The following is a 12526-nucleotide window of genomic DNA, read 5'->3' as shown; positions in this document are numbered from 1 at the left end:
AAAATATGAGAATGTAATTTTTTGACCTTTTTATTAAAGTGTGACATACATCCAGGGAAGTGTAAAAACATGCACACCTTACAAAGTTGAATATACCCAGCACCCAGATCAAGAAACAGAGCATATATAATGAGCATCTAGATGGACCTCCACATTTAATTTTTTAAGTAAGTATTATATTAATCTAGCATGCCCTTCATCCTCAGGATTTACTTCTCTCTGATGACCTTCCTCCCTCCCCAAATGCACAATGATGAAGGGTTCTTTCTGCATTTACAGGTAGTAAAGGGGTTTTTCTTGTGACATCTTTTTGTTCCATTAAATACACACATGTGCTCTGCTCCTTGATAGTAAATCTATTTCTGTAGGTCACAGTCAAAAACTTGTGCTCCCAAAAACCCCTGCTCCGGCTTGACAGCATTGTGGAGGCTGTGGTTCAGGCCAGGTGAGAGCACGGGGGAGCAGCCAGGGTATTATGACATCAGCGCTTCTCCAACTTCAGGGTCATTCAGCAACCAAGGGACCTGGGGATCTTGTTGAAACGCATATTCTGATTCAGCAAGTACAGAAGGAGATGCTAAGATTCTACATTTCTATGAAGCTTGTATACTTTGAAGAGCAAGGCTTTGGACCCAGAGATTTTCTTTTTTTTTTATTTTTTTAAAAGATTTTATTTATTTATTTGACAGAGAGAGAGATCACAAGTAGGCAGAGATGCAGGGAGGGGGAGGCTCCCCACTGAGCAGAGAGCCAGACTCAGGGCTTGATCCCAAGACCCTGAGATCGTGACCTGAGCAGAAGGCAGAGGCTCAACCCACTGAGCCACCCAGCCGCTCCCCCCTACCTTTTTTTAAAAAGAATTTTATTTATTTATTTGTCAGAGAGAGAGAGCACAGGCAGGCAGGAGCAGAGGAAGAAACAGGCTCCCTGCCAAGCAAGGAGCCCGATGTGGAACTTGATCCCAGGATACTGGGATAATGACCTGAGCCAAAGGCAGATGCTTACTCGACTGAGCCACCCAGGCATGCTGGACCCACAGATTTTTTATAATGCTGCACATGAGAATCACATGAGAAGCTTTTAAAAAACACTGATGCCCAGGGGCGCCTGGCTGGCTCAGGCGAGGGAGGGGGTCCGTCCATCGGTAGAGCACGTGACTCTTAATCTCAGGGTCATGAGTTCAAGCCTCCCATTGGGTGTGGAGCCTACTCAAAACAAAAAACAAAACTAAAACACAGACTGCCCAGGCTCTACTCCAGAGTCATTAAATTCTCATCTCTGGGGTGAGGCTCAGCATCCACAGTTTTCAAATGTTGCTCAGTGATTCCAGGAGGCCACAAGAAAAGGCAGTGGCTTGGTCCCGCGCACATCCCCAGTGCCTAGGAGAAAGCTTGAGCTGAGCAGGAGGGGAGTGAGGTGTGGGGTCACGACTGGTATCCAAGCAAACAATTCAATTTGACAAAGGGAAGAAGATTTCTTAGTCAGGAAGGGACCATCTGTCTCTTAGTGGAGATGAGGAGAGGGATTTCTGAAGGAATTCTGAGGCATGAGGCTATCTGCTAACCCAGGCCACGTCCTCCCGGGACTAAGAACATACCGTGCCTTTCCCTATCGGGCAAGTCAGAGCTCCCTGGAACTGCTCAGATGGGCGGGGCTCACATGCCCCCAGGCAAAGTCAGACAGTTTCAAAACCTTACTGGGGCACTGGGAGGAGTGCTGCCAGCTGCTCCCACGCGCCTGCCGCTTCTGCCCAGCCACATAAAAGACCAAATGAGCCAACAGATTTCAAACCCTCCATCAACAGTGGCTATTCACAACTGAGCACCGCAGCCCTGGGTTCTGACGCCCCCTGGTGGACACCTAGAATTAAAGTTTAGTAACCAACAAACGGACCCGTGGGTACAGGTCTCTCACAATTTATCCTGTGCCCAGCCAGTGTCCCGCACAGTTGTGTAAGACATGGCCCCATGGCATAATCCAGAAACTGCTACTGACTGGGCATATGAAAGACTGGCTCCTTTTATGCTCTACTGCTCCTTTACGCCTGAAATCTGAATTCCACCCCTGGAATTCACTGTCCTAAGTTTAGAAATAAGAAGCTGTCCCGGCTTACCCTTAAATGGCAAGATATTTTATCACTTTTGCATCTCTCCTTCTTTGTTCAGATCGCCCCATTGGTAGTGTAGACACAGCACAGTCCTTTGCTGCCTGTTCTTCTCTCCTTCTGCTCCAACGATGACCATCCCGGAGAAGCCCCTTCCGGCTGCTTTTTGAGACACCCTCTCAGCTTGGTAAGCTCACATCCACTAACCCGCACACATCCGGGTTAATGAGGCCTGTATGGACAGAGCCTCCCGCATCTGCAGCCGCAGCGGGAGTGACAAGTGACGATGTTCATTGACTCCCAGACACTTAGATTTGGTTACACTGATCCGAGGAAGTAGCAACGGAATCCAAACTCAAATCCAGCTGTCTCCCTTACTCCCCTAGAAACTTGCCCAGAAACTGGACTCAGGTCTTTGGCAACCTCTTTACTCATCTGGTCTGTCACCACTCTCTGCAGACCCCAAACATTGTAGGGTTCCACCATCCCTCCTGCCTCCTCTCCTAGCGTCCTCTCAGCCACCACCTCAGTGTTGTTAGGGAGAATCTGGGCCCAGGGCCCACCTTCTTCATTTAAGTTGTAATCAAGGACCCAGACATCTACCTACACATTGAAATCCCTGTGAGGTGAACAAATGCTTTCCTCAGTGGGCCTCTGTTTCTCCCTTCCCTAGAAGAGCGTATGGATTCGACAAGATGATACTGTGATATGTGTATCCCGTGGATGGTGTTTTACCGCAAATGTCCTTTCATGACCTTACCGACTTCAGTCTCTTTGCCTCCTTGTTAATTCTCTATTCATGTTTCTAAAATACCTGTTAATCGTATTACTCCCTTACTCAAGAACTTTTCATTGCTCCCCAGTTCCTCCTAAGTAGTCTGCAAATCACAGCAGGTGATTCATCCTAGTAACAATGAGAAATTGGGTCCAGATGGGCCAACAGGCTGAAACTAGAGGTCAAGACAGTTCTGCGGATTAGAACACAAGAAAATTCTGTTTCCAGAAGACAAGGCGGTCAGTATGTTGGAAATGAGAGGTGCAGCTAGAACAGCAGATACAAGTCACCAGCCAGCTAAGACACAACCTATAACTCCTACAACAGTGGGCTTGTCCATAGTAAAAAGGCAAGTTCTAGAAACATTAGTTTTAGTTGTCTAAGACACCTCAGTATCAACAGCCTCAAAGGAGGTGATCAGATGGTGAGGCCAAGGGGAACCCCCAACACACCTGGACAGATGCCTGAGATTGCCTACAAGATAAGTTCAGATTAACACAGTCCCATCAATAGCACAACTGCACTCTTGGGAAGGGGAAGAAAGGATTATAATGGTACCCTTAAAGGAAAAAACTAAATCTGGGGTTGAAAGAGGAAATGCACATTCTCAGTGGGAGAAGGATTTTATGTGAGAGCTAGAAAGGCTATCAGAGAACATCAGGCCTCACCCCCAAAGTGAGGGAACTGAGGGGCATAGTAGGTCACTCAAGGACACCCAACAATTTAAGAGTGGTGATTCCACTTGGATTACAATCTCCATGACCCAGATACCAACTCTAATTTTCTTTCACCTGACTCCCTAGCCCCTCTAGCACATATATGTATGCCATGCCAAAGCTGAGTTGCAAAAACAAAGCTAAGAGAGTGAAAATATTTTAGTGGAGGAGCACCTGGTAGGCACCCGACTCCTGATTTTGGCTCAGGTCATGATCTCAGGGTCGTGAGATTGAGCCCTGCATCAGGCTCCACACTTATGATTCTCTCCTTCTCTACACTCCTTGACCCCCCACCACTGGCTTGTGTGCACTCTCTCCTTCTAAAAAATATAAAAAATAAAAAATAAATAAAATAAAATAAAAATATTTTAATGGAGTTGAGGACTTATATGTAAGGATTAAATATGGTGGCCTGGTCTCTATACACTTGGTTGGGAGTGTTGAGAAAGCACTTTAAGGGATTTGTTGAAGGGACCAGCTGGATATCAAGAGAGGCTAGGACTGGATTCTAGCACAGGGACTGGTTAGACCATTAGGACCTCCCTGTTACCCTCCAACTTACACATACATGAACATACCCACATACACTCTCTTCTTGAATACTGGTAGCTGACATAGATAAGAGTCACAGTTTGAGCTGATGAGGTTCCTGGTCCTTGGTGTGGGCACTTGTGTAGGACAGACTATTCAGCAGGGAGAGGATCAGGAAACAGGCAGCAAGTACAGAGAAAAGGAGGAGACAGGGGAGTGATGCTGTATCAAAAGCTACTATAGAGCCTCTTTAGGTATTAAGGAAGCCTTTCATGTGTGGAGAAAATACTTTTTATCAGTTTGTCAATTACCTTAGGATTGGTTTGTGCTGTTTCTTGGCCATGCAACCATAATTTGTATAAAATTGGTTTATCCATCTTTGCCCACAATGCACCTGTTTTGGCTTTGTTTTTTATTTAAAGTCCGTTTTGTCTGATAATAATATAGCCACCCAGTTTTCTTTTGGTTACAATTTACGTAGATTATCTTTCCCCATTCTTTTACTTTCAACTTTTTTGTGTCTTTACATCTAAAGGAAGTCTTTTGTAGATGGCATATAGATGGATCCTGTTTTTTTATTCCAATCTGCCGATCCTGCCTTTTGATGAGAGTTTAATCCATTTACGTTTCATGTTATTACTGATAAAATAGGATTTTCTTCTGCCATGTATCCTGTATTTGGTTTCTATATGTGTTTTATGGTTTTTTGTTCCTCAATTCCCCTATTTCTGCCCCTTTTTGTATTTATTTTCTGTACTGTGACATTCTAATTCCCTTCTTTCCTTTTCTGTATATTTTTAAATTATTTAAAATGTTATCTATTTATTTGAAAGAGAGGGCACGCACAAGTGGGTGTAGGGGCATAGAGAGTGGGACAAGCAGAGTCCTCACTGAGCAGGGAGTCTGACATGAGATCCCAGGACCCTGAGTTCATGACCTGAGCCAAGGTAGATGCTTAACCAACTGAGCCACGCAGGCGCCCTTTAAATTATTTTCTTAATGGTTACCTTAGGGATTACAATTAACATCTTAAATTTAGGACAACCTAGTTTGAATACCAATTTAGTTTCAATAGGATACAAACACTCTGCTCCTATACATTTCCATCCTTCCCTCTTTATACTGTTGTTGTCACAGATTACACCTTTATATATTGTATGTCCATTAACATAGATATATAATTATTGTTTTATGCATTTGCATATTAAAACATATAGGGAGAGAAATTACATACCATACCAGAAGCACAAGAATACTGGCATTCATGTTTACCTAGTTACCTTTACCAGGGTCCTATATTTTTCCTCATGTCTCTCTGTTATTTTCTAGTGTTCTATCATTTCAGTCTCAGTGTCTCCCTTTAGCGTTTCTTGAACATCAGGTCTATTGATAATGAAGTCCCTCAGTTTTCACATGTGATATCTTTTTTTTAAGATTTAATTATTTATTAAGAGAGAATAATAATTTATTATTTATAAATAATTATTGGGGCGCCTGGGTGGCTCAGTGGGTTAAGCCTCTGCCTTCGGCTCAGGTCATGATCTTAAGGTCCTGAGATCGAGCCCCGCATTGGGCTTTCTGCTCACCAGGGAGCCTGCTTCCTCCTCTCTCTCTCTCTCTGCCTACTGGTGATCTCTGTCAAATAAATAAATAAAATCTTTAAAAAAATTATTTATAGAGAGAATAAATAATTACTTATTCAGAGAGAGAGAGAGAGAGAGAGAGAGAGAGAGAGAGACCATGAGCAGGGGAAGGGGTAGAAGGAGAAGCAGACTACCTGCTGTGCAGGGAGTCTAATGCAGGGCTCCATCCCAGGACCTGGGGATCATGACCTGAGCAGACACTTAACCGACTGAGCCACCCAGTCACCTTACCTGCAATGTGTTATTTTTTCTTTCTTTTTTAAAAAAAAAAAAAAAAAAAGTCTTGCCAGACAGAATTCTTGGTTGATAGTTCTTTCAGGACTTTAAATATGCCATCCCATTACCTTCTGGCCTTCATAGCTTCCAGAGGGTAATCAGCTGTTAATTTTATTGAGGTTTGCTGGTATGAGAGGAGTTACTTCTCTTGCTGCTTTCAGACTTCTCCCTTTTTCTTCTGGTTGTGAAAATTTAAATATAATGTGTCATCTTTTAGAGTTTATCTTTTTTGGAGTTCACTGAACTTGGATATGGAGATTTATGTCTCTCCTCAAATTTGGAAAAGGTTTTTGTTGTTGTTTTGTTTTTTGTTTGTGTGTTTAAGATTTTTAAGTAATTTCTACACCCAGCGTGGGGCTCAAACTTAGAACCCAGAGTTCAAGAGTCACATGGTCTACCGACTGAGTCTGCCAGGCACCCCAGGCTTGGTAAGTTTTAAACCATCACTTCTTCAAATGTTTTTTTCTGCTCCATATGTCTCTCTTCTCCTGGGACTCTAATAATGCCTATGTTGGTACATTTGATGGTGTCCCATGGGTACCTCAGGCACTGTTCATTTTTCTTCCTCTTTTTTCTTCCTGCTCCTCATACTGGGTAATTTCAATTGTCTTGTCTTTTAAGTTCACAGATTCTTTCTTCTACCTGCTCAAATTTGCCACTGAATACCTCTCATGAGTTTTTCATTTCAGTTATTTTACCTCTCAGCTCCAGAATGTTTAGTTCCTTTTTATAATTTCTATCTCTTTACTGATACTCTCATTTGTTCTACAGTTTTCCTGATTTCCTTTAGGTCTTTGACCATGGTTTCTTTAGCTCATTCAACATATTTAAAGTAGTCATTTTTCAAATCATTATCCCCCAGTGTGGCTCTACTTTTTCTTTTTTTTTTTTTTTTAATTGAGAACTCGACATACCGAGCATGATGTAGTGATTCTAAAAATCTAATTCTCCTCAAGGATTGTTAAATCTTGCTTGTTGAGAACTAGAGCTGTGTGTTTGTGATGTTTCCAAATTAGTTTTGCAAAGTGTGAATTGCTTGTTGTGTCATTCAAGTTTCTGTTCTGTTATCTATGCAGACAGCCAGTGACCTGACACAAATTTCCTTAAATGTCTGGCTCCCAAAGAGAAATAATGTCTTTTTAAATCCCTTGTAAGTCACTTCAGCCCCTAGGGGTGCAAACAATCAAAAGTGATCAGGAGCAGGGGTGCCTGGGTGGCTCAGTTAAGTGACTAACTCTTGGTTAGAGCTCAGGTCATGATCTCATGGATCACGGGACTGAGCTCCATGCTCAGCAGGAAGTCTCCTTGAGATTCTCTCCCTCTGCATCCCCGTGCACATGCTCTCTCTAAAATAAATAAATCTTTTTTAAAAAGTGGTCTAAAATAAATAAATCTTTTTTAAAAAGTGGTTAACTGACTGAGCCACACATGGGTGGCTCAGTCAGTTAAGCATCTGCCTTCAGCTCAGGTCATGATCTCAGGGTCCTGGGACGGCATCCTGCATCATCAGTCCTACTGTGAGCAGGGAGCCTGCTTCTCCCTGCCTGCCATTCCCCCTGCTTGTACTTGTGTACTCTCGCTCTCTCTCTCTCTCTCTCTCTCTGACAAATAAAATCTTTAGAGGACAAGATCCTTATTGCTAACTCTGTCTCCAGGAAGCTTTACCAGGAATGTGGGCCACTGTCTCTCCTTCCAACTGCTTGCTGAGGCTGAGTAGGGGATGGTAGCCACTATGTGAAAGGCCAATATTAACTAGAATTTACTGAAATTTACTAGCCTCTTCATCGAAGTCTACCCTGGCCATTGTGAATGTTCAACTAGATTTGAGTTCCAAAAGTTACTTTAGACAGTTCTAGCCAGTTCGATAGCTACTGAGGTGAAGGAATGGCTTCCAACTCTGCCATCTTCTGGGATATTACTTCATTCCAGTCCTTTTTATTGCCAAATAACATCCCATTGTATGCTTATACCACATTTTGTTTATTCATTCATCAGGTAATGAACACTTGGGTTTTTATTTTTTTACTATTATGAATAATGCTATGATCTTTCATGTATAAATTTTTGCGTGGACATATGTTTTCATTTCATGACACTGCTGCATACATTGATTTTGGAGTATTAACCCTACATTCTTGGAATAAATCTTACTTGGTCATGATATATTATCCTTTTATACATTGTTTTCAATTTGCTGGTATTGATGAGGATTTTAGTGTCTTTATTCATTATAATATTGGTCTGCAGTTTTTGTAACATGTTAGCCTTTGCTATGTTGTATTAGCCTCAACAGTTTCCTTTTCCTGTTTCCTGAAAAAGTTTGTGTAAGATTGGTGGTATTCCTTCCTTGAATGTTTGGTAGGATTCACCAGTGAAACTGAGTCTTAAGTTTCCTTTTTGTAAAGTTTTGATACTTTTATTTGCTACAGGGCCATTCAAATTTCCTGATTTTTCTTATGTTTTGGTTAAATTGAATTATAAATTTGCTGACTTTGTGTAAGTGGTCTAATTTGTTGGCCTAAGTTGTTCGTGGTATACCTTTATTTTCCTTTAATGTCCATAGGACCTGTTGTGATAACCTCTTTTTCATTTCTGATAGCATGGTTGTTTCATACGTTTTTCTTGATCAGTCTAGCTAGGGGTTTTTCAGTTGTGATTTTCATTCCAAATAACTGTCTGTTGTCTGATTTCTACTTTGATTTTTGCTATATTTTTTTTTTCTATTTCACTTTGGCTTACTTTGCTTTTCCTTCTCTACCTTGTTCAGATAGAAACGGAGGTCATTGATATAAGATTTTTCTTTTTTAAGATTTTATTTGTTTATTTGACACAGAGAGAGATCACAAGTAGGCAGAGAGGCAGGCAGAGAGAGAGGGGGGGAAGCAGGCTCCCTGCTGAGCAGAGAGCCCGATGCAGGGCTCGATCCCAGGACCCTGGGATCATGACCTGAGCGGAAGGCAGAGGCTTAACCCACTGAGCCACCCAGGTGCCCCCCTTTTTTTCTTTTTTAATATAAATATGTAAAACTAATTTTCGCTCTAAGCCATGACTAATAGGAGTTTCTACAGTGATGGAAATATCCTATTTTCTGCTGTCCAGTTCAGCGGCTGCTAGCCACATGTGCCTACTGGGCACTTGAAATGTGGCCAATGTGTCCGAGGAATTGGAACTTTTAATTCTAATTAAATTGAATCACATGTGGCTAGTGGCTACTGTATTGGGCAGTGCATCTCTAAGCACAGCTTCACCTGCATCAACAAATCTTATATTGTATCATTAAATTCAGATTTGTCTAATTCCTCTTGTGATCTCATCTTTGGCCCATACATTACTTATGTGGGTCTAATATGTGGTTTAATATCCTAATGTTTTGGGGGTTCCTGGCTATCCTGTAACAGATTCCTCATTCCACTGTGGTCAGAAAATACACTGTATTTAATTTTAATATTTTTGTTTACACTTGCTTTACAGCCCAGGATATGTTCTATCTTGATGAATATGCCATGCATACCTGAAAAAAAAGTATTTTGCAGTTGTTGGAGGTAGTACTCTATAAAAGTCAAGTAGATTGAGACAGCTGATAAAGTGATTTAAGTCTTTTGTCCTGATTTGTTTAGTTATTCTATTAATTGTTCAGTGGGTGTTAAAAATCTACCACAGCAGGGTGCTGGCTGCGTCCATCAGTAGAGCTTGTGACTCCTGATCTCAGGGTCACACATTGGGTGTAGAGCCTATTTTTAAAAAATTTTTAAATTTATGGCAAAATTGTCAAGTTTATTCAGTTTCTTCATGTACTTTAAGGCTGTTAGGTACATACACATTTATACTTATACTATCGTCCCAAGGAATTGTCCGCTACCATTGTGAAATTCTCCTTATTTTTACCTATGGCAATAACCTTTGAAGTCCATTTTATTTGGGATTTATATAGCCACTCTAGTGTTTTGCTAATTTGCATATTCTATTTTTTCCATCTTTTGACTTTAAACTCCTCTGTAAAGTGTTTCTTTTAGATAGCATATAAATGAGCTTTTCCCTAACACACTGTCATTTTTTAAATTAGAATGTTCCTAGGTCAATAATACATAATTATCGATATGGTTGGACTTTGGTATACCATTATTCAATCATTTTTTTGTCTCCTCTATTTGTTCTTGCCAAACACTTCAGGTTTTACTCCCTCCAGTCCGTTAGCCTTTGTTTACTTTTCAAAGTCCCTGAGTGGTTTTCTTTTTTTTTTTTTTCTATTTTAACCAGTTTTATCATTGTAAGCAGTGGGAGGGTTGGGTTGTAGGGCTTGCATTGTGATAATGGAACCAAACTCCCCATGAGTGCTTTCATGAAGGTTTCATGGACATTTTCACTTATGAAAATATAATAAGAAATTGAAAGTATACATAAGAAATTGGTGGCTGAGGGGAAAAAAAGAAATTGGTTATTGTGGATATAGGGAGAAATTGTGAAAAACAAGAGGAAAAGCTTACTTTTTTCAATACAGACCCCTCTGCACTTTGACCATTAGCATGCACATATTTTCAAAAAATGTATTAACTAGTCAAAGCAGTCCATGTGGGATGGATTAAACATTAGTTTAAAGGACAGATGTAGCAAACAGCAAAGGCTCTAACTTGATCACCTAAAGAAGTAAACCTATTGGTAGCCACAAGGAAGATATCGGTACCTGATGCGTTGTATTCCAAGTGAAAGTGTTCTTACAGATAAACAGGTCTTCAAATATTTGTTTAGGGTTGCTGCCTGGCCCATCTTTCACATAGGCACTATCCTCTGTAGAATACAGCAATACAATTTTTTTTAAGATTTTTATTTATAGGACAGAGAGAGATCACAAGTAGGCGAAGAGGCCGGCAGAGAGAGGGGGAAGCAGGCTCCTGCTGAGCAGAGAGCCCGATGTGGGGCTCAATCCCAGGACCCTGAGATCATGACCTGAGCTGAAGGCAGATGCTTAACTGACTGAGCCACCCAGGAACCCAAGCAATTTAATTTTTGTCACGCTTCTCAAGAGTGGGTGTGCGTGCAGCTACTCATTCTCACAGGAGCAAACTTGGGCACAGGTAAAGCAATTAAAAAGCTTCCTATTCTAGGGAGGGCAATTCCTGTAATCCTACTGAAGAACCCTAGTTGGCACTTGTAGTGAGATTAAATAATATAATTTTGATATTGCATAGAAAACCTGTTTGAAAAAAACAAAACACAGGGGGCTCCGTCTGCCTTCAGCTCATGTCATGATCCTAGGGTCCTGGGATCAAGTATTGCATCCAGCTCCTTGCTCAGTGGGGAGTCTGCTGCTGCCTGCTTGTGCTCTCTGACAAATAAATAAAATCTTTAAAAAAAAAAAAAAAAGGGACACCTGGGTGGCTCAGTGGGTTAAGCAGCTGCCTTCAGATCAGGTCATGATCCCAGCATCCTAGGATCAAGTCCCACATCAGCCTCCTTACTAGGTGGGGAGCCTGCTGCTTCTGCCTGCCTGTGCTTTCTCTCTCTCTCTCTGAAAAATACAATCTTTAAAAAACCAAACCAAAAACAAACTTTACCAATCATGCCTTTCATTATATAGCGGCAGGGTCCACTAACCATAAGTAGCTATGAACCACTTGAAATGTGGGTATTCCAAACTGAGATGTGCTAGAAATACAATAGATTTTGAAGCTTTACCCTGAAAAAATGAATACAACATATCTTGTCAACAATTTTTAAAGCATACATGTTGAATGATAGCATTTGGGGTATATGGAGTTAAATATAGAAAAATTTCACCTGTCTCCTTAGTTTTTTAATGTGGCTTTAAGGACATTAAAAATTACATACATGGCTCATATTTCTGGGGGGAGTGTCCTACTAGAGTATTAACAAAAACTCAAGACGATTTGGACACCCACATGTAAAAAAAATGAAATCTAGACACAGACCATACGCCCTTTGCAAAAATGAGCTCAAAATGGATCACAGACCTAAATGTAAAATGCAAAACTTATTAGAAAACTCCTGCAAGATAATGCAGGAGAAAATCTAGATGATGCTTGGTTTGGTGGTGACTTTCAAAAGCACGATCCGGGAGAGAAAGAGAAGTTGGACTTCATTAAAATTAAAAATTTCTACTCTGTAAAAGACATTGTCAAGAAAGTAAGACAAGCCAGAGACCAGGCAAAAATATTTGTAAAACACTTATCTAACGTAAGACAGTTATCCAAAATACATAAACATTTCTTAAAACAATACCCAATTACTAAAAGGGCAAAAGGCCTAACAGACAAGTCACCAAAGATATACACTTGATAAACACATGAAAAGATGTTCAACATGTCATCAGCGAAATGGAAATTAGAACAAGATACCACTACAAGTACACCTATTGGGATACACTTGACACCACCAGATGCTGGCAAGTATGCAAGGCAACAGCAACTCATTTGTTGCTATAGGAATTCAAATGGGACAGCCACTTTGGAATAGAGTTTGACAG

Source organism: Lontra canadensis, unplaced genomic scaffold, assembly GCF_010015895.1.
Source record: "Lontra canadensis isolate GAN:19392208 unplaced genomic scaffold, GSC_riverotter_1.0 scaffold38, whole genome shotgun sequence".
NCBI classification, from domain to species: Eukaryota; Metazoa; Chordata; class Mammalia; order Carnivora; family Mustelidae; genus Lontra; species Lontra canadensis.
The sequence above is the reverse complement of the archived record's forward strand: the minus strand, read 5'-3'. Positions refer to the sequence as shown.